Genomic DNA, 18681 nt, shown 5'->3' with positions numbered 1-18681 from the left:
TGAGACAAAAATACTGGTCCTGGAGGCTATCCCGCTTAACTCAAGTCAGTTGGCGTAATCCAGGAGCAGCGGAGTACTTCTAAGATCTATCTCTATTGTGGAGAAGTAACTCAAAAGGTACAAATTGAAATGATAATGTGAATTGTCTGAATTAGTTGGTTATCGACGTCTCATTTTTCTAGGATTCTTCTTTTTCGTTGGCCATTTGTGGCATGAAGGAAGAGCTCGAGCTGTTGTTACATGTTTTGAAAAGGGAATCGGTTGTCATTTTGAACCTGTTCTTTACATGAACCCTCTTAACTAAGATTTTCTTATTTATACATGTTCTATTGTTTTATTGCTTTATGTTCTGGCTTGGTTATTCTATCTAGCTGAGCCATTCATTCCTTTTTATGAAAGAAATATAAGGGGCAGAATAAAGACAAAAGAATTCAAGAAATGAGCATATTCAGTAAGCAAAAGGACAGAAAGGGATGCGAACCCTCGACAGTTCCTAGAATAGTTTTCAAGACCGGAGCTATATATCAACCACTCAGCCATCTCTCTATGGCCTAAGCCTTGTTTTACTGGTACAAGTAGAACATAGCCATATAAAAAGATCTCCTAACCCCTAGAAATATCTCAGATGCAAGTCCCTTTTCGACATATCTCTGTATTAGATGTTGAATATGGACTTGGACATGGGTACTGATCCCTTTGTGCTACTTGCACGAGCTCTCGATCCACCTGTAGTTATAACCGGATGGAAACTAATACTAGAATGGTGAATACCTTAAGCAGGTAGAAATAAAATGAATTTTCCTCAAAAGAAAATGGCTTTCTTTCTAAAACAAAATATGCTAATTTGCTTACTATCAGGAATAGAGATTTAATGAATTTATGCTTCAATAATTTAATGATAAATGACTACAAGCAGAGGAAATCAATGATTTGAGCAAAAAAGTACCCAAAATTTCAAATATGTACCTAGAATTAGGAAAACTATTTTCATTGCAGTCTAATAAAGAAGAGAAGGGAAGCCCAATTTGTGCTTTCAGCCTCAAAATATCCCACTGGTCATCTTTCTCAGCTTAATCTATGGCAATATCCGCTACTGCTTCGGCTTTTTATAAATTCTGATGTGCAGATAATACAAGAATTAAGAACTTAGAAGTACTAATGGAACGACCCATCACCATTTCAAGTCATTCTATTGCATTTTCAACAGTTGTATTAACTTGGTATTGCATCGCATTTTCCCAAGCAAGGCTATACATTATTTTGGGATTGTACTTTGCCATTGCAGCCTCAGTGCATCATCTTGTAATATCAATGTATGCAAATTTGAAGTGAACCACATATAAAAAAAGTCCATAACACACACCAAGAAAGTGGTTTACAATGTTCATGAAATGCACATCATGACTTCCGAAAGATTTCATGGATTTATTTGCAAATTTGATCCCTTCAGAAGAATGAATCATGCATTGGATTCTAAGAACATAGTTTTGCTCCTAAAAGAAGAGTTGGAATATGAGGTTTTCCCTTTCTCTCTAATACAAAAAAACCATTCCTTATGATGTTTAATGCACTATCATACATACCAGTTGCACTGTATGTAGCAAAGTGTAAGGATATATCATCTCTCTGATCTGCTATAGGTTCTTGGCAACAGCATTTCTAGATGGTTGGCCCCAACTTCATGCTGCCCAAATAACAAGAATGCATACATCAAATGGTTCACAAGGTCCAGATAAGTTTCTATTACAAAATAACCAAGGCTACATCGAACCGATTGAAACTGTCTTCACAGCCTTGAATCAAAGGGAACTACTATAAAGACTTGAATAAGCAACAAGTCATAACACTAATGAGGGCCCCTGTCTTTAGATAACCTTAATCACACAAGTTTTTCATCATGAGAGAAATAGGAGGCTAAAGGGAATAGGAATGTACGAAATATATGCCAATAATAAATCTTGAAGGTTGTGAACTAGAAACAAGTTATCAGTCTCTTCAACCGATCGTGCCATCGCAAGAATTTTGCGTGGAGTTCCACCGGGTTAGATAATCCCGGTCTGTTTCATTATCGCGCTGCTAGCATAAAGCGAGCTGATGCGGTCTGTTTGGCCTCCGGTATGTACTGCTGAAGTTGCTCACAAATGCCTCCTCGAAATCCGAGCCAGCCATTTATGCTTCTCTTTGGCAAATTGTTAAGCCAAATGTGTGCCGGTCCACTAGGAAGGATGGTATGATTCTCACCGCCCAACGCCGGTCCTCTGCCTGCTGCGGTTCCTCCACCACCAGCAACGTATATTGAGGTCACATAGTCCGCAAGCTAATCTTCCGGCTTAGTGGTGACATCGTATGTTTTTGTGTCACGGGGCAACTGGAAGTTGCGTACCGGTGGTTCTTCCCTCATGATCCTCGGCCCAAAACACTGCGGACCCGGCGGACCTTTGGCTTCGATCATCTCGGATAAATACACTCTGTCCAGTCTGTGCCTCGCATCCCGGTCTGGCAGGCATCTTTCTCCAACGCGTTCCCCCAACGGTTCCGGTAAGCTCCAATCCTTTCCATTCCGGAATCGGCTTCATCATACTGTTCCGGTATCACAGCTTTTCCTCGTTGGTACCTTGGTGGTGGCATTTCATCAGCATGAGCTGCTCTAGCCGCTCGATAATTTTGCCCGGTTTCACCTTTACAGGCATAAGCGTTTCCGGCGTAGCCATTTCCGGCATAGCCAAGACCTGCCCCTTGGCTTTTTCTGCCGGCATCATGTTGCCCGGCTTGTTGTTTTCCGGCCAGAACCGGATCATACACAGTCATCTGCTGTACATTTGCATCTTTTTCTCTTCTTCTGATGGGATGGGGGGACGATGTCTGCCCATGCGACTTGCTTCCGGCATTCTTTGCCGAGCGTACCAATTTTGACGCTGCAGCTGCTTTGTTAATTCTAGCTAGCTCAGCATTTTGTGCCTCAATCATATCAAGCAAATCTCTAACTCGATCTTGTTGTTTTGCTAAGGCATCGCCTGAAAGCGAGTCACACATCTCTACTGCAGCTCTAGCAGCTTTTATCGTTTTATCCAGACTGCTGTAGTTAGGTTTCTCTACCATGCATGCTCAAGGATACCGACATGCTTTTACCGGGGAGAACTTCCCGGCGTAGATCCTGATCTAGGTTGCGACCTTTAAGCCGGTTTCCAGCTACTCTAGCAGGGTGTGCGCTAACGGAAGCAAAGCGATGGGCAGCGTTATACTCACGTAGGGTCAGGTTGAGCTCTTGCTGGGCCTTGACGATGTTAGCCGCACCGGAGAGCAGCTTCTGCCGTTGCTCCTCCAGCCCGACCTGGGTGGCCGCGGCGTCGGCGTTCTACGCGATGGGCGTAGCCAACACGCTCATGGCCGCTTGTAGCGGGGTCGCTTCCGGTGGCGTGGTAGAAGTTCTGGCGATGATCTCGTCGCGCTCGGTTGGAGGCTTGGTCGTGCGCGTGGACTTGGCTAGCCCAGCGCCCTCCCCTGCACCTTCCTTGTCGGTGTCTCCTGCACCAGCCATCATCACCTCCACGCTGCCGGCGGCGCGGTCGACGCGCGGCCCGCGAGCAGCTGAAGACCTTGGTGGGTCCGGCGCCACCAGCACATGTGAGGGGTACTGGCGCTCCTTGACGGTGCCGAGGTAGATGCGGTGAGAGCCGAACTCGATGATGCGGCCGTTTTGCGGGAAGCGTCCACCGTTGGCGAAGCAGCCCGCGTTGTCGTCGATGAAGTCCAACGAGCCGAGGCGCTGGACAAGTCCAGACACCACACGCTCGTCGGAGACGGTGAGGATGCCCGCCCGAATATGAACTCTAGCAAGCGCAGCTGCTGGCCCCACGGTGGGCGCCAACTATCGTCATGGTGGAACGGCAGATGCCATAGGATGGCTTAAGTTGGGGCCGAATGTGCGCTAGAGGATTCGGGTGAGGGTTTGTGTAACAGGGAAAGAGATGGAAAAGAAACTGGTATGTATTCCCTTAACTTGGCCTCTGGCCAGAGGTTGAAGATCTACAGTACAAGCTTCCTTCTACTCGCTACTTTACAGCCTAACTTCTCTCTGGAGCCCAGCGTCTGATCGTCCCGCGCAGGGGTGTGCCCCCTCTCCTTATATAGGGGAGAGGGTGGCTTACAAGAGAAGAAATCCTAATGGAATCTAAGATGAGCTAAGCTACTTTATAAAGCTACTTTGGCCCACCTGGCGCCAGTTATGACTTTAATCAGGGAGCGATGACCTCCGCCGGTATCTTTTACGTCATCTTGTGCTTTGGCGCCAGGGCTTCGTTTAAAGCTGAAGTGCTTCGCTCATCCTTGTCCTCTAGTCCTTGATGGAATCTTTGACCAAAGTGCCGACAGGCTACAGTGACCCCTGGTACCGGTTTCCCGGTACCTTTTCTTTTGTGCTCCGGTGTTGGAGATATGCCCAAAAGGCAATAATAAAATAGTTATTATAATATATCTTTGTGTTTATGATAAATGTTTGCATACCATGCTATAATTGTATTAACCGAAACATTGATACATGTGTGTTATGTAAACAACAAGGAGTCCCTAGTAAGCCTCTTGTATAACTAGCTTGTTGATTAATAGATGATCATGGTTTCGTGATCATGAACATTGGATGTTATGAATAACAAGGTTATGTCATTAGATGAATGATATAATAGACACACACACCCAAATAAGCGTAGCATAAGATCACGTCATTAAGTTCAATTTGCTATAAGCTTTCGATACATAGTTACCTAGTCCTTCGACCATGAGATCGTGTAAATTACTTATACCGGAAGGGTACTTTGATTACATCAAACGCCACTGCGTAAATGGGTGGTTATAAAGATGGGATTAAGTATTCATAAAGTGTGAGTTGAGGCATATGGATCAAGAGTGGGATTTGTCCATCCTGATGACGGATAGATATACTCTGGGCCCTCTCGGTGGAATGTCGTATGAGTAGCTTGCAAGCATGTGAATAGTTCACAAGAGATGATATACCATGGTACGAGTAAAAAGTACTTGTCGGTAACGAGGTTGAACTAGGTATGGAGATACCGATGATCGAACCTCGGACAAGTAAAGTATCGCGCGACAAAGGGAATTGTTATCGTATGTTAATGGTTCTTTCGATCACGAAGTCATTGTTGAATATGTGGGAGCTATTATGGATCTCCAGGTCCCGCTATTAGTTACTCCCTCCGTTCCTTTCTATAGTGCCTATTGTTTTTTGGCACGGAAATTAGCGCAGCAAATTTATTGACACAAAACCCCCCAGCGCTATTTGAGAGAAAAAAGGAAACTGGAAACAGATCTCACATGATCTGATCTGCTGCCTCCCGAGAAAATTAGCTGCCGTTCCGTGAGAATAGAGTTTCCTTAACAGACGGGCGCTTGATCTACTCCCACGTACAGATCAAGGCTACTTTTACAAAGACTACTCCATGGTGATCTCACGTGATCTGTATTTGATGTTTCCTTAACCGACGTGCGCGCCATCTACTGCCTCGCTCCCGCTAGTCTTTCTTCTCCCCCGCTTTTTTTTTGTTCCTCTCGCGCGTGCACGTACACAGGCAGAGGCTCCCAACGGCGGCGAGGAGGCGTGCGAGAGGAACCTTTCCGCTCGTGACGAGAACTGAGAGAGAGAGGGGCGCGTGCGATCGACGAAGAGGGCCCGCGTCTGCTCGCTCTGGATACGGAACAACAAACATATTGGTTACCATATTTTCAGGACGGGAGCAGATTTGTTTCCAGATTTTCTGGACCAAAACATCTGGGTGGAAGGGGTTCTTTGTAAAAAAAACATAGCTTTACTCTTATATTCTGAAACAAAAACGAAAAATCAATAGGCATTATAGAAAGGAACGGAGGGAGTATTAATCAGAGAAGAGTCTCGATCATGTCCGCATAGTTCTCGAACCGTAGGGTGACACACTTAAGGTTTGATGTCATTTTAAGTAGATATGGAATATGGAATGGAGCTCGAATGTTGTTCGGAGTCTCGGATGGGATCCAAGACATCACGAGGAGGTTCGGAATGGTCTGGAGAATAAGATTCATATATGGGAAGTCATTTTCCGGGGTTCGGAAAAAATCCGGTGTTTTGACCGGAGCTTCTAGAAGGTTTTGGAAGGACCGGAATAGTCCGGAATATTGTGGAAGGTTCCGGAAGTGTCCGGGACGACCCGGGCTGTCTAAGGAAGTCCGGAGGGTTCCATAATAGGTGTATCCATGTTTTCCTTAAGGGTTAAGAAGTTTCCCCTAAGGCAGATTCGGATTTGGCAAAAGAGTCCTAGTTCTAGTACGTTTCGGCTGACAGAAACCTACCGGGACTCTCCCAAACTTTGGGTGCAGGTCTTGGACGATCCAAGGACCTTTTCCACCTATAAAAGGAGGGCAAGGGGAGCCTCAAGAGGTGCACAAGTCGCAGCCCTTGCCCCCTCTCCCCAAACCCTAGCCTCCCATTCCTCCTCCTCCCTCTTGCACGGCTACGGCGAAGCCCTGCCGGAGATCTCCACCACCACTGCCACCACGCCGTCGTGCTGGCGGGATTCCGAGGAGGATCTACTAAATCCGCTGCCCGCTGGAACGGGGAGAAGGACGTCGTCATCAACACCGAACGTGTGACCGAGTACGGAGGTGCTGCCCGACTGTGGCACCATCAAGATCTTCTACGCGCTTTCTAAAGCGGCAAGTGATCGACTACAGCAACAACGAGATCTAATCTCGTAGGCTTTGGAAATCTTCAAGGGTTAGTCTCATGATCTTCTCGTTGCTACCATCTTCTAGATTGGATCTTGGCTTGTTATTCGTTCTTGCGGTAGGAAATTTTTTGTTTTCTATGCTACAAATCCCATCATCCGGTACCTTTGTACTTAGCCACATAAACTCTTAGAGCCGGTACTACGGTATACCCCTCTGGGGATACCGGTTCGTACCAACTCCGGTTAGCTGAACTTAAGTTTAGAATCCGGATCACTCTTTGATCCGGTTTGCCACTACCATATTATGGCTAACTCGCCATAGCCTTGGCCTACTGATACGTCCATTTTGCATCACTATTTTATATCATAATTTGCTTGTTATTCATTGATATATTGCATATTTAGAGATGATACTTACGTTATTTCATCTATTTTGCATGTTTCATGATTATTGGAGGATCGCGCACCGGAGTCGGGATTCTTTGGAAAAAGCGCCGTCGGAATGCAATATTTCGGAAGATCAACAATTGACGGAAATTATATGAAAAATCCTATTTTTCCAGAAGACGAAGAGAGCCAGAAGGAGGAGCCGAGGAGGGCCGCCATGGGCCCCCCTCATAGGCCGGCGCGGGCCCTGCCCTGGCCGCGCCGCCATGTGGGGAGGGGGCCCACAGCCCCTTTGGCCTCCTCTCCTTCGCGTACTTCTTCGTCCCGAAAACCTAAGCTCCAGGGAATAGTCGCGAAGAGACACAGCCGCCTCTGCGGGGCGGAAAACACCAGAGAGAAAAGAGCTCTCCGGCAGGCTGAGATCCGCCGAGGAAATTCCCTCCCAGAGGGGGAAATCGACGCCATCGTCACCGTCATCGAGCTGGACATCATTGGGATCATCATCACCATCATCTCCATCATCATCACCGCCATCTCCACCGCTGCACCTCGTCACCGCTGTAACAATTAGGGTTGGATCTTGATTGTTTGATAGGGGAAACTCTCCCGGTATTGATTTCTACTTGTTATTGATGCTATTGAGTAAAACCATTGAACCAAGGTTTATGTTCAGATTGTTATTCATCATCATATCAGCTCTGATCATGTTCCATATGATGTCTCGTGAGTAGTTCATTTAGTTCTTGAGGACATGGGTGAAGTCTAAATGTTAGTAGTGAATTATGTTGGGTAATATTCAATGTTATGATATTTAAGTTGTGGTGTTATTCTTCTAGTGGTGTCATGTGAACGTCGACTACATGATACTTCACCTTTATGGGCCTAGGGGAATACATTTTGTATTCGTTTGCTAATTGCGGGGTTGCCGGAGTGACAGCAACCTGAACCCCCGTTGGTATATCGATGCAGGAGGGATAGCAGGATCTCAGAGTTTAAGGCTGTGGTTAGATTTATCTTAATTACTTTCTTGTATTTGCGGATGCTTGCAAGGGGTATAATCACAAGTATGTATTAGTCCTAGGAAGGGCGGTGCATTAGCATAGGTTCACCCACACAACACTTATCAAAACAATGAAGATTAATCAGCTATATGAAGCGAAAGCACTAGACTGAATTCCCGTGTGTCCTCAAGAACGTTTGGTCATTATAAGTAAACAAACTGGCTTGTCCTTTGTGCTAAAAAGGATTGGACCACTCGCTGCAATTATTACTCTCGCATTTTATTTACTTGTACTTTATTTATCTGCTATATCAAAACCCCCTGAATACTTGGCTGTGAGCATTTACAGTGAATCCTTCATCGAAACTGCTTGTCAACACCTTCTGCTCCTCGTTGGGTTCGACACTCTTATTGATCGAAAGTACTACGATACACCCCCTATACTTGTGGGTCATCAAGACTATTTTCTGGCGCCGTTGCCGGGGAGTGAAGCGCTATTGGTAAGTGGAATTGGTAAGGAAAACCTTTACTGTACGTGCTGATTTTATTTCTGCCTGCTGCTATAATTCAATATGGAGAGATCTTCTCTTGAATTCCTATTTGGAAAATCTACTACTACTGCAAAGGTAGTGGATGAGGCGCCATGTGAGAAAGAGGTTCCATACAAAATACCTATGAAAATTATTGAACGTGTTGTGGATAACCGCTATGAGGGGGATGGAACTGTCCATCCTGGTGATCATTTATTGTTTTTACATGAATTATGCGGGTTATTCAAATGTGCAGGTATTTCTATGGATGAAGTTAGGAAGAAACTATTCTCTATATCGCTGTCTGGTAAAGCGGCGCATTGGTATAAATTGCTGAAGAATGGTGATTCTCTTGATTGGAAGGATATTGTGCCTCTATTTTATTCTAAATTCTATCCTCCAAGTGAAATTCACAAAGATCGAAACCGCATATATAATTTCTGGCCTCATGATGGAGAGAGTATTGCCCAAGCATGGGGGAGATTGAAGTCTTTAATGCTCAAATGCCCCATTCATGAGCTTCCTGGTAATATTATTATTGATAATTTCTATGCAAGACTGTCTTTTCAAGATAAGACTTTGCTGGATACTTCTTGTTCTGGATCATTTACACGCAACAAAGAAGAGTTTAAAAGGGACCTTCTTGATCGGATCCAGGAGAATACTGAAGGATGGGAGAACGACAAAGGTAGAGAGTCAGGTATAAACTATGATTATAAATGCATTGAAGTTTTTATGGAGACTGATAAATTTTGTAATATGAGTGCTACTTATGGTCTTGATTCTCAAGTCGTTGCAAACTTTTATAAAGCTTTTGCCTCTCACTTTGAATTGCCTAGGAAGAATTTTGATAAGTATCATGAACCATACAAAGATAGAACTGATCCATCTATAAATAAATGTTGTATAATTGAAACTGTTGATCATATTCTTCCTGAAGCATATATTGAAAAAACTCCTTTTCCTGCTAAAATGAAGGAGTATTCTGTTATAACTAGTGCGGTTAATAAAAGTGCAAAGAAACCTATAGAACCTGAAGAACAAATAAAGGTTGAACCTGCTATTGCAATAGTTAAAGATCTTGTGACTGAAAATGTAGAAGATGGTCATATTATTTTCTGTGAAGATGCTTCTAATATTGTTTCGCATCCTAATAAGTCTAGGAAAGCTAGTGTTCCTATACTATCTGTTAGAATTGGTGATCATTGTTATTATGGTTTATGCGACATTGGTGCAAGTATTAGTGACATTCCTTATGAGCTTTATACGGATATCATGTATGAAATTGGTTCTTGTGAACTTGAAGATATTGATGTGGTTATTCGGCTAGCTAATAGAGAAACTATCTCTCCTATTGGTATTGTTCGAGATGTGGAAGTTCTATGTGGTAAGATTAAATATCCTGCTGACTTTTTGGTACTTGGTTCTGCTGCTAGTAAGTCTTGTCCTATTATTTTTGGTAGACCTTTTCTAAATACTTGTGGAGCTGTTATAGATTGCAAGAAGGAAAAAATTGTGACTAAATTTGCTGGTGAATCTTATGAGTTTAATTTCTCTAAATTTGCCAAAACTCCTTATAAAGCTGAATTGCCTAATAATGATTTTAGAGTTGAACAATGTGCGTCTATTGCTCTTGCTCCTAATAATCCTTTGCAGCAACATTTGGAGGATAGTGAGAGTGAAGTTTTTAGGGAAGAAAGGAATGAGCTTGATGAAATTTTCCTTCGTCAACCTATTCTTAAACATGACTTGCCGGTTGAAGATTTAGGTACAACACCACCACCAAAGGAAGATCCTGTTTTCGATTTAAAGCCACTACCTGATAATCTTAAGTATGTTCATATTGATGATAAGAAAATATATCCTGTTATTATTAGTTCTAAGCTTTCAGAATTTGAGGAAGAAAGGTTATTGGAAATACTAAAGAAACACCGAGGAGCTATTGGCTATACTCTTGATGATTTGAAGGGGATTTCTCCCTCTATTTGCCAACATGCTATCAATATGGAAGATGATGCAAAGCCTGTCGTTGAACATCAGCGTCGTCTAATTCCGAAGATGAAGGATGTGGTAAGGAATGAGGTATTAAAACTTCTTGAAGCTGGTATTATATATCCTATTGCTGATAGTAGATGGGTTAGTCCTGTGCATTGTGTTCCTTAGAAAGGAGGAATGACTGTTGTGCCTAATGATAATGATGAGTGATGACCCACAAGTATAGGGGGTGTATCGTAGTATCTTCGATAAGTAAGAATGTCGATCCCAACGAGGAGCAGAAGGTGTTGACAAGCAGTTTCGATGAAGGATTCACTGTAAATGCTCACAGACAAGTATTCAGGGGGTTTTGATGTAACAGATGAATAAAGTACAAGTAAGTAAAATGCGAGAGAAATAATTGCAGCGAGTGGCCCAATCCTTTTTAGCACAAAGGACAAGCAGGTTTGTTTACTTATAATGACCAAACGTTCTCGAGGACACACGGGATTTTAGTCTAGTGCTTTCGCTACATACGGCTAAATAATCTTCATTGTTATGATAAGTGTTGTGTGGGTGAACCTATGCTAATGTACCGCCCTTCCTAGGACTAATACATACTTGTGATTATACCCCTTGCAAGCATCCGCAACTACAAGAAAGTAATTAAGAATAAATCTAACCACGGCCTTAAACTCTGAGATCCTGCTATCCCTCCTGCATCGATATACCAACGGGGGTTTAGGTTTCTGTCACTCCGGCAACCCCGCAATCGGCAAACGAGTACAAGATGCATTCCCCTAGGCCCATAAAGGTGAAGTGTCGTGTAGTCGACGTTCACACGACACCACTAGAAGAATGACACCACAACTTAAATAGCATAACATTGAATATTACTCAACCATAATTCACTACTAACATTTAGACTTCACCCATGTCCTCAAGAACTAAACGAACTACTCACGAGACATCATATGGAATATGATCAGAGGTGATATGATGATGAATAACAATCTGAACATAAACCTTGGTTCAATGGTTTCACTCAATAGCATCAACAACAAGTAGAAATCGATACCGGGAGTTTCCTATCAAACAATCAAGATCAAACCCAAATTGCTACGGCGGTGACGGTGTCCAGCGGTGGAGACGGCGGTGATGATGGTGGAGATGATGATGATGGTGATGGAGATGATGTCCAGCTCGATGACGGTGACGATGGCGTCGATTTCCCACTCCGGGAGGGAATTTCCCCGGCGGATTCCTGCCCGCCGGAGAGCTCTTTTCTCTCTGGTGTTCTCCGCCCCGCAGAGGCGGCTGTGGCTCTTCGCGAGGTACCCACTGTAGCTTAGGTTTTCGGGACGAAGGATTTCGCGAAGAAAAGGAGGTGAAAGGGGCTGTGGGGCCCCCACACCACAAGGTGGCGCGGCCAGGCCATGGGCCGCGCCGGCCTGTGGTCTGGCCCCACCTTGGGCCTTCTCAGCTCCTCCTTCTGGCTTCCTTCGTCATCTTGAAAAATAGGATTTTTGGTATAATTTCCTTCCACAGTTGATCTTCCGAAATATTGCGTTCTGACGGTGCTTTTTCCAGCAGAATCCTGGCTCCGGTGCTTGATCCTCCAATAATGATGAAACATGCAAAATAGATGAAATAACATAAGTATTGTGTCCCAATATGAAATATATCAATGAATAACAGCAAATTATGATATAAAATAGTGATGCAAATTGGACGTATCAACTCCCCCCAAGCTTAGACTTCGCTTGTCCCCAAGCGAAACTGAACTCGGTAAACAGGACCACATGTTTATGGAGTGAAGAGTCGATAAATAAAATACGGACAAGAAGCATCATATTCATTCACACAAGACATTCTAGTAAACAACTTCCTCATATAACTCAACTTGAAACAAGTATAAAGTAATCACAAATAAAGGTGCATAAGAAATCATAGTTGGTGATGGCAAACTTCGTTCTTGGTCAGAGAACAATTAACAGATTATACTTATCTCATTGAGCAGCGCTCTCATGTTAAAGTTTATAAGGCACAACTTGCATACTCAATCATAATGGTCTCCTCATGATCATTGATAACTTGCAAAGCTATATTCATTCAGATAAAACTTGTACTAAACAAGGAAGAATAAAAGACATGATAAAGCAAATCACAATATAATAGTTTGATCACAACAACTAAAATGCTTGCTTGAGATGGAGAGAAATAGGTTTACTGACTCAACATAAAGTAAAAGACAGGCCCTTCGCAGAGGGAAGCAGGGATTAAATCATGTGCTAGAACTTTTCAGTTTTGAAATCATATAGAGATAATAAAAGTAACATTTTGAGAGGTGTTTGTTGTTGTCAACGACTGGTAGCGGGTACACTAACCCCCCTTGCCAGACAACCTTCAAAGAGCGGCTCCCATTTTATTTTTATTTTGTGTGGCACTCCTTCCAACCTTTCTTTCACAAACCATGGCTAACCGAATCCTCGGGTGCCTGCCAACAATCTCATACCATGAAGGAGTGCCTTTTTATTTTGGTTTTATTATGATGATGACACTCCCCCCAACCTTTGCTTACACAAGCCATGGCTAACCGAATCCTTCGGGTGCCGTCCATCAATCACATACCATGGAGGAGTGTCTATTTAGTTTAATTAATTTGGGACTGGGAATCCCATTGCCAGCTCTTTTTGCAAAATTATTGGATAAGCGGATGAAGCCACTAGTCCATTGGTGAATGTTGCCCAACAAGATTGAAAGATAAAACACCACATACTTCCTCATGAGCTATAAAACATTGACACAAATAAGAGATAGTATATTTTGAATTATTTAAAGGTAGCACATGAAGTATTTACTTGGAATGGCAGAAAATACCATGTAGTAGGTAGATATGGTGGACACAAATGACATAGGTTTGGGTTAAGGTTTGGATGCACGAGAAGTATTCCCTCTCAGTACAGGTCTTTGGCTAACAAGGTTAATTAGCAAGCATAAGAGTCGAGGGAAACAAACAAATATACATGTGATAGAAACAATCATGCATCTTCCTTATAAGCACAAACAATTTTAACTTCAGAATAATAAGCTATGAGCTAACAAGAAAGAAAGACAATGAAACAACTACATGTATTTCTCTTTTCTACTTAAACCTCAAAGTGTTATTGCTATTGACCAATGCTAAGTTTGCCAAAACCAAATAGATTTATTCAATGCTCCCAAAGTGATACCAATACTAACAACAAGGTAAATCATATAGCAGAGATTGCAAACTAAAATAAGATGTGCAATATGTAAATGATAAGATTTCTCATTAATATTCCATAACGATAACTCACACCAAGGGATACATAGATAACCAACTAAAGAAGAGATACTTCCAAACTGCAACCCATCTTATATGATAACTTCCCTACTCATGATATGACACTACTTGACAGTAAAAAGTAAAAGGTAGTGATGATGTGATACCACGGCACTCCCCCAAGCTTGGAACAAACCAAGGGGATGCCAATACCGATGATGAATTACTCCTGCGGCGATGGTGGTGATGAACTCCTTCCGCGCTGACATAGGCATCCCAAATGGGCCTGCCGAAGATGGTACCCGGGGTTTACTGGAAGCCCAATACCCGAAGAATAAGAAGATTCGGGAGCCCAAGATTTACTAAGGAAAGATAGAGTTGTAATAGGAAGTGTTGTTTGTGATCTGGCGGGATGAGTTAGAAACCGTCCCGGACTATGTAAACTTGTATAGCACGAATCCCTCGGCTCCACCTCATATATAAGGGGGAGTCGAGGGACAAAGGATCAATCGAATCATTGTCTGCAAACCCTAGCTTTCATAGTCGTCGAGTACTTTTCGGCTGAAACCTTCGAGATCTACTTGCCCTCTACTTCTAACTAAACCCTAGCCTATAATCCATAGGCATTGACAAGTCAATACCTTGTCAATTGGCGCCGTCTGTGGGAATTAGAGGCGTAAGGAGCTGATCTCGATGGCACGCTCAAGATCTTCGACATCGTCAACCGCAAGCAACACAATGGATCGAGGTAAACAGATTGCTACTGGTCTTGTCGATTTTGTTCCTCACCCACCCTCCCGTTTGGATGCATATGCGTGACCGCGGAGCCCATGGAGATGACGTTCGGAAGGTTCCACTTTCGCGTCGAGAAGGAAGGATCGTATCGTGTCGAGATTCCGATTTCGTCGGAATCATCAGTGGCCGATTCCGATTTTTCAAGCTATACATCGTCAAACGAATCAGGAGAAGAAGAAACCTCGGCGACACGCTACGTCAGCATCAGAGCAAGAGAGAAACTCGCCAAGATCTTCAACGACATGTCGTTTGAGTCATCTGCGGATTCATATATAAGCGATGGTTCAAGCAATGTCGACAGTTACGACTTCATCGACAAATCTTTGGCAGTGGGCAAGGTCTTCATCAATCTCAACGACGATGTCACCAAACCCAACATAGATCTGAGTACAAAGTATCATCAGATTTACGCCATTGAAAATCAAGAAGAGACATCTGAGGCTTTCGACAGTTTGGGAAATCCATACGTCGATCCCTCCAATCTGCGACAAGGCTTGGGCAACAAATACGTCGGGCCAGAGCCGCGAGATAGAGTTCAACTTTCACAAGCAGCGTGGGACAGAGCTGCGAGAGCTATGAACGGCACGTAACCAATGGCTACCACAGCCACACCGTAAGAATTGCAAGCATATCAATATAGGCTCGCACGAGCTGCCAGGGAATTGGAAAAACAGACAGCTGAGTTGAACAGGAGAAAGGAGGCAGCTTCTGCATCCAGCAGGAGAAGGGCAGATCTAAGTCGACAATCTAGAACTACGGGTGATAGCCATCGGGAGGCGCGGAACAGAGCAAGGTCAAGACGCAACACATACCCGAAGCGGAAAGAGAGCACTTGGTTCAAAACCTCGACATGTCCTTTATGTCGATAGATACAAGAGGAAACATCATCCCTAAGACACCGAGAGGCTGGGTATATGGCGACACATGCTTTTATCCTTGCATCTAAACCACCTCCGGGTGACCCAAGGGAAACACCGTACAATATGGCGGTAGCAGGAGTTGGAGCTATGGGGACAGCGTTTATATCAACGCCTCCCGAAGGAGTGGCAAGGCAAAATAGTCCGCGACCCGCAGCAAGAACATGGCAAGACTCGAAGGGCCAAGTGGAGCAAGAGACACGGCAGCACAAGCAAGAGTCGACAGAGCGCGGCAAAGCGTAAGGGATCATCGGCAATCCCCGTAACTTAACGACGAAGATATGTGCGGCTTACCAGTCTTCACGTGGATACTCCGAAAAACTCGTGTCCCCTCAGGATTCAAGTTACCCGATAATTTCAAGAAAGTCGACGGCCTTCAAGATCCGGAGGATTGGCTAGTCGACTATCCTGGAGACGGTGAAGCCGACAGAGGAACTAGGGCAACAGCCATGCAAAGCATCCAGGTGCACCCGAGTGGTGCCGCACGATAATGGATAAAGAAACTCCCTCCAGGATCCATCGACAGCTGGGAAAGTTTCGAGGACGTGTTCGTCAAGAACTTCAGATCCACGTGCAAAAAACCCGCATCGTTAGAGGAGTTGAGAGCGTGTCGACAAAAGCCAGATGAGCCAATGAGAAAGTACATCCAGAGGTGGAATATCATCAAAAACTCGGCAGAAAACATATCTGACGAGAGAGCAATAGATGCGTTTGTCGCAGAGTCGGGCGTGGAGACTTTGTCGAGGATTTGGGAAGGACCAATCCAAGGACGGTATCCGCGTTAATGGAGATAGCAAATAAATGGGCAGATGGAGAAGACGCTGTCCACAACAAACGACACAGGTCGCGCAGGAGGACCGTGGTCGAAACTATCAACCGAGGCGAAGATTTCCTCGGACGTACCGTAACTACGACGCCCAGGACAAATTTCGGCAGGTTTTCGGACAAATACAGGAGGCAACAGAGATGATTACCGGAGAAGCGGTGAACAGCGAGGTGATAATAGGGATGATTCACGCAACAGGCAAAATAGTGGGCCGAGGTTTCCAAGACCTTTCGTGTCCCCCGAGGAAATGCTGAACGGACCGTGCGATGCATTTCTTCCTCGACAAAGAACGGGAAAAGACGGTCAGTGGCACTGCAGAAGACCGTCGAAATTTTCGTGCAATGTTCGGATACGCAGAAAATGCTCACGCTCGAGCAAAGACAGAGAAACCCTCGGGAGCCTAGGAGCGAGGTTCATCTCCCGCCACCTCCCGCGATTACAGAGGACAATAGACACCAGCTAAGAATATCTGCAGAACCTGCACCACCACCCTATGTTGATCCTAATTCCAACGGAGCGGTGTTGATGATTCGAAGGGAAGGCCGTCCAATAGAGCTCAAAAAGTAATCTCACGACAGTGTTTATGGCAGAAAATGCCTCCACCAACAGTTGAGTACCTTAATTGGTCGGGACAAGATATCGGCTTCACAATAGCAGATCATCCGCAGCAAGTTCCTCGACCAGGGGCCAAGCACTTATTCTCGCCAAAGCAGCTTATCGCAGGATTTGATGTCTCTCGAGTGTTCATAGACGGCGGCAGCAGCTTGAACCTCATGTATGCAGATACATTGAGGAAGATGAACATATCCTTAGCAAACTTGAAACCAACAGACACAAGGTTCCACGGCATTACACCAGAGAAACCAAGTTATCCATTGGGAAAAATCAATCTCGATGTTCAATTTGGGACCCGAGAAAATTATAGAATCGAGAAGCTCGAATTTGAAGTCGTGGATTTTCCATCACAATACCACGCTCTGTTGGGACGACCAGCATATGCTAGATTTATGGCAGTACCACACTATACATACCTGTTGTGGAGGTTGCCCGGACCAAGAGGACCAATCACAGTCAAGGGAAGCTTTGCCTTAGCCGATAAGTGCGACAAGGATTTTCACAGGTTGGCCGAAACTTTAGGTATGAAAGACGTGTACTTTGCGTCAAAAAGCATGACTGATTACGACGTACCGCGTACGCTGGAAGGCCAAATAAAGAATCAACTTTCAACACAGAGAAAAATTCTAAGGAGGTGCAGATTCACCCGACAGATCCAAAAAGACGACATCTATCGCAAACGATATGGATATCGCATAGGAAAGCGCGCTCGTCAAGTTCCTCCGTGAGAACTGGAAAATCTTTGCATGGTGTCCAGCTGACATGCCAGAGTACCAGGGGAACTTGCCGAGCACCACCTAAATTTGGATCCAACAAATAAACCAATCGTACAACCTTTGCGGCGTTTTTCGGAACCAAACCGCAAAGCCATGCTTTCAGAAATAAATCGACTCGAAGAAGCTGGTTTTATCAGAGAAATATCTACAGAAGCCACATGGGTAGCTAACCCAGTGATGGTGCCGAAGAAAAACACGACAGTCCTTCGCATGTGCGTCGACTTCACGTGTCTCAATAAACATTGTCCTAAGGATCACTTTCCCCTCCCAAGGATCGATCAAATTATCGACTCCACGGCAGGTTGCGAACGTCTTTCCTTCTTGGATGCATACTCTGGTTATAACCAGATCAGATTAAAAGAAGATGATGAAGCCAAGACAGCGTTTATTACACCTTACGGCGTGTTTTGCTACAAAACAATGCCCTTTGGTCTAAAAAATGCGGGAGCAACATATCAGAGGATGATGCAGAAGTGTTTAGCAACACAGATCGGGAAAAACGTGCAAGTATACATCGATGATGTCGTCATAACATCAAAAAGGGGACAACATTGATCGAGGATCTCAAAGAAACTTTTGACAACCTCGACAAATTCTGCCTCAAACCGAACCCGACGAAGTGTTCTTTTGGCGTCCCAGAGGAGAACTTCGGGGTTTCTAGTTTCGGCAAGAGGGATTGAAGCAAATCCCGACAAAATACAAGCCATAGTAACAATGAGAAAGCCAACAAAGTTGAAAGAAATACAGCAGCCTAACCGGGCGAGTCGCAGCTTTGAGCAGGTTCGTCGCCAGGTTAGGAGAAAAAGCGTTACCATTTTATGCGCCGATAAAACAAGGAGAT

Source organism: Lolium perenne, chromosome 7 (assembly GCF_019359855.2).
Source record: "Lolium perenne isolate Kyuss_39 chromosome 7, Kyuss_2.0, whole genome shotgun sequence".
Lineage (NCBI taxonomy): Eukaryota > Viridiplantae > Streptophyta > Magnoliopsida > Poales > Poaceae > Lolium > Lolium perenne.
This window is presented reverse-complemented; position numbering follows the sequence as displayed.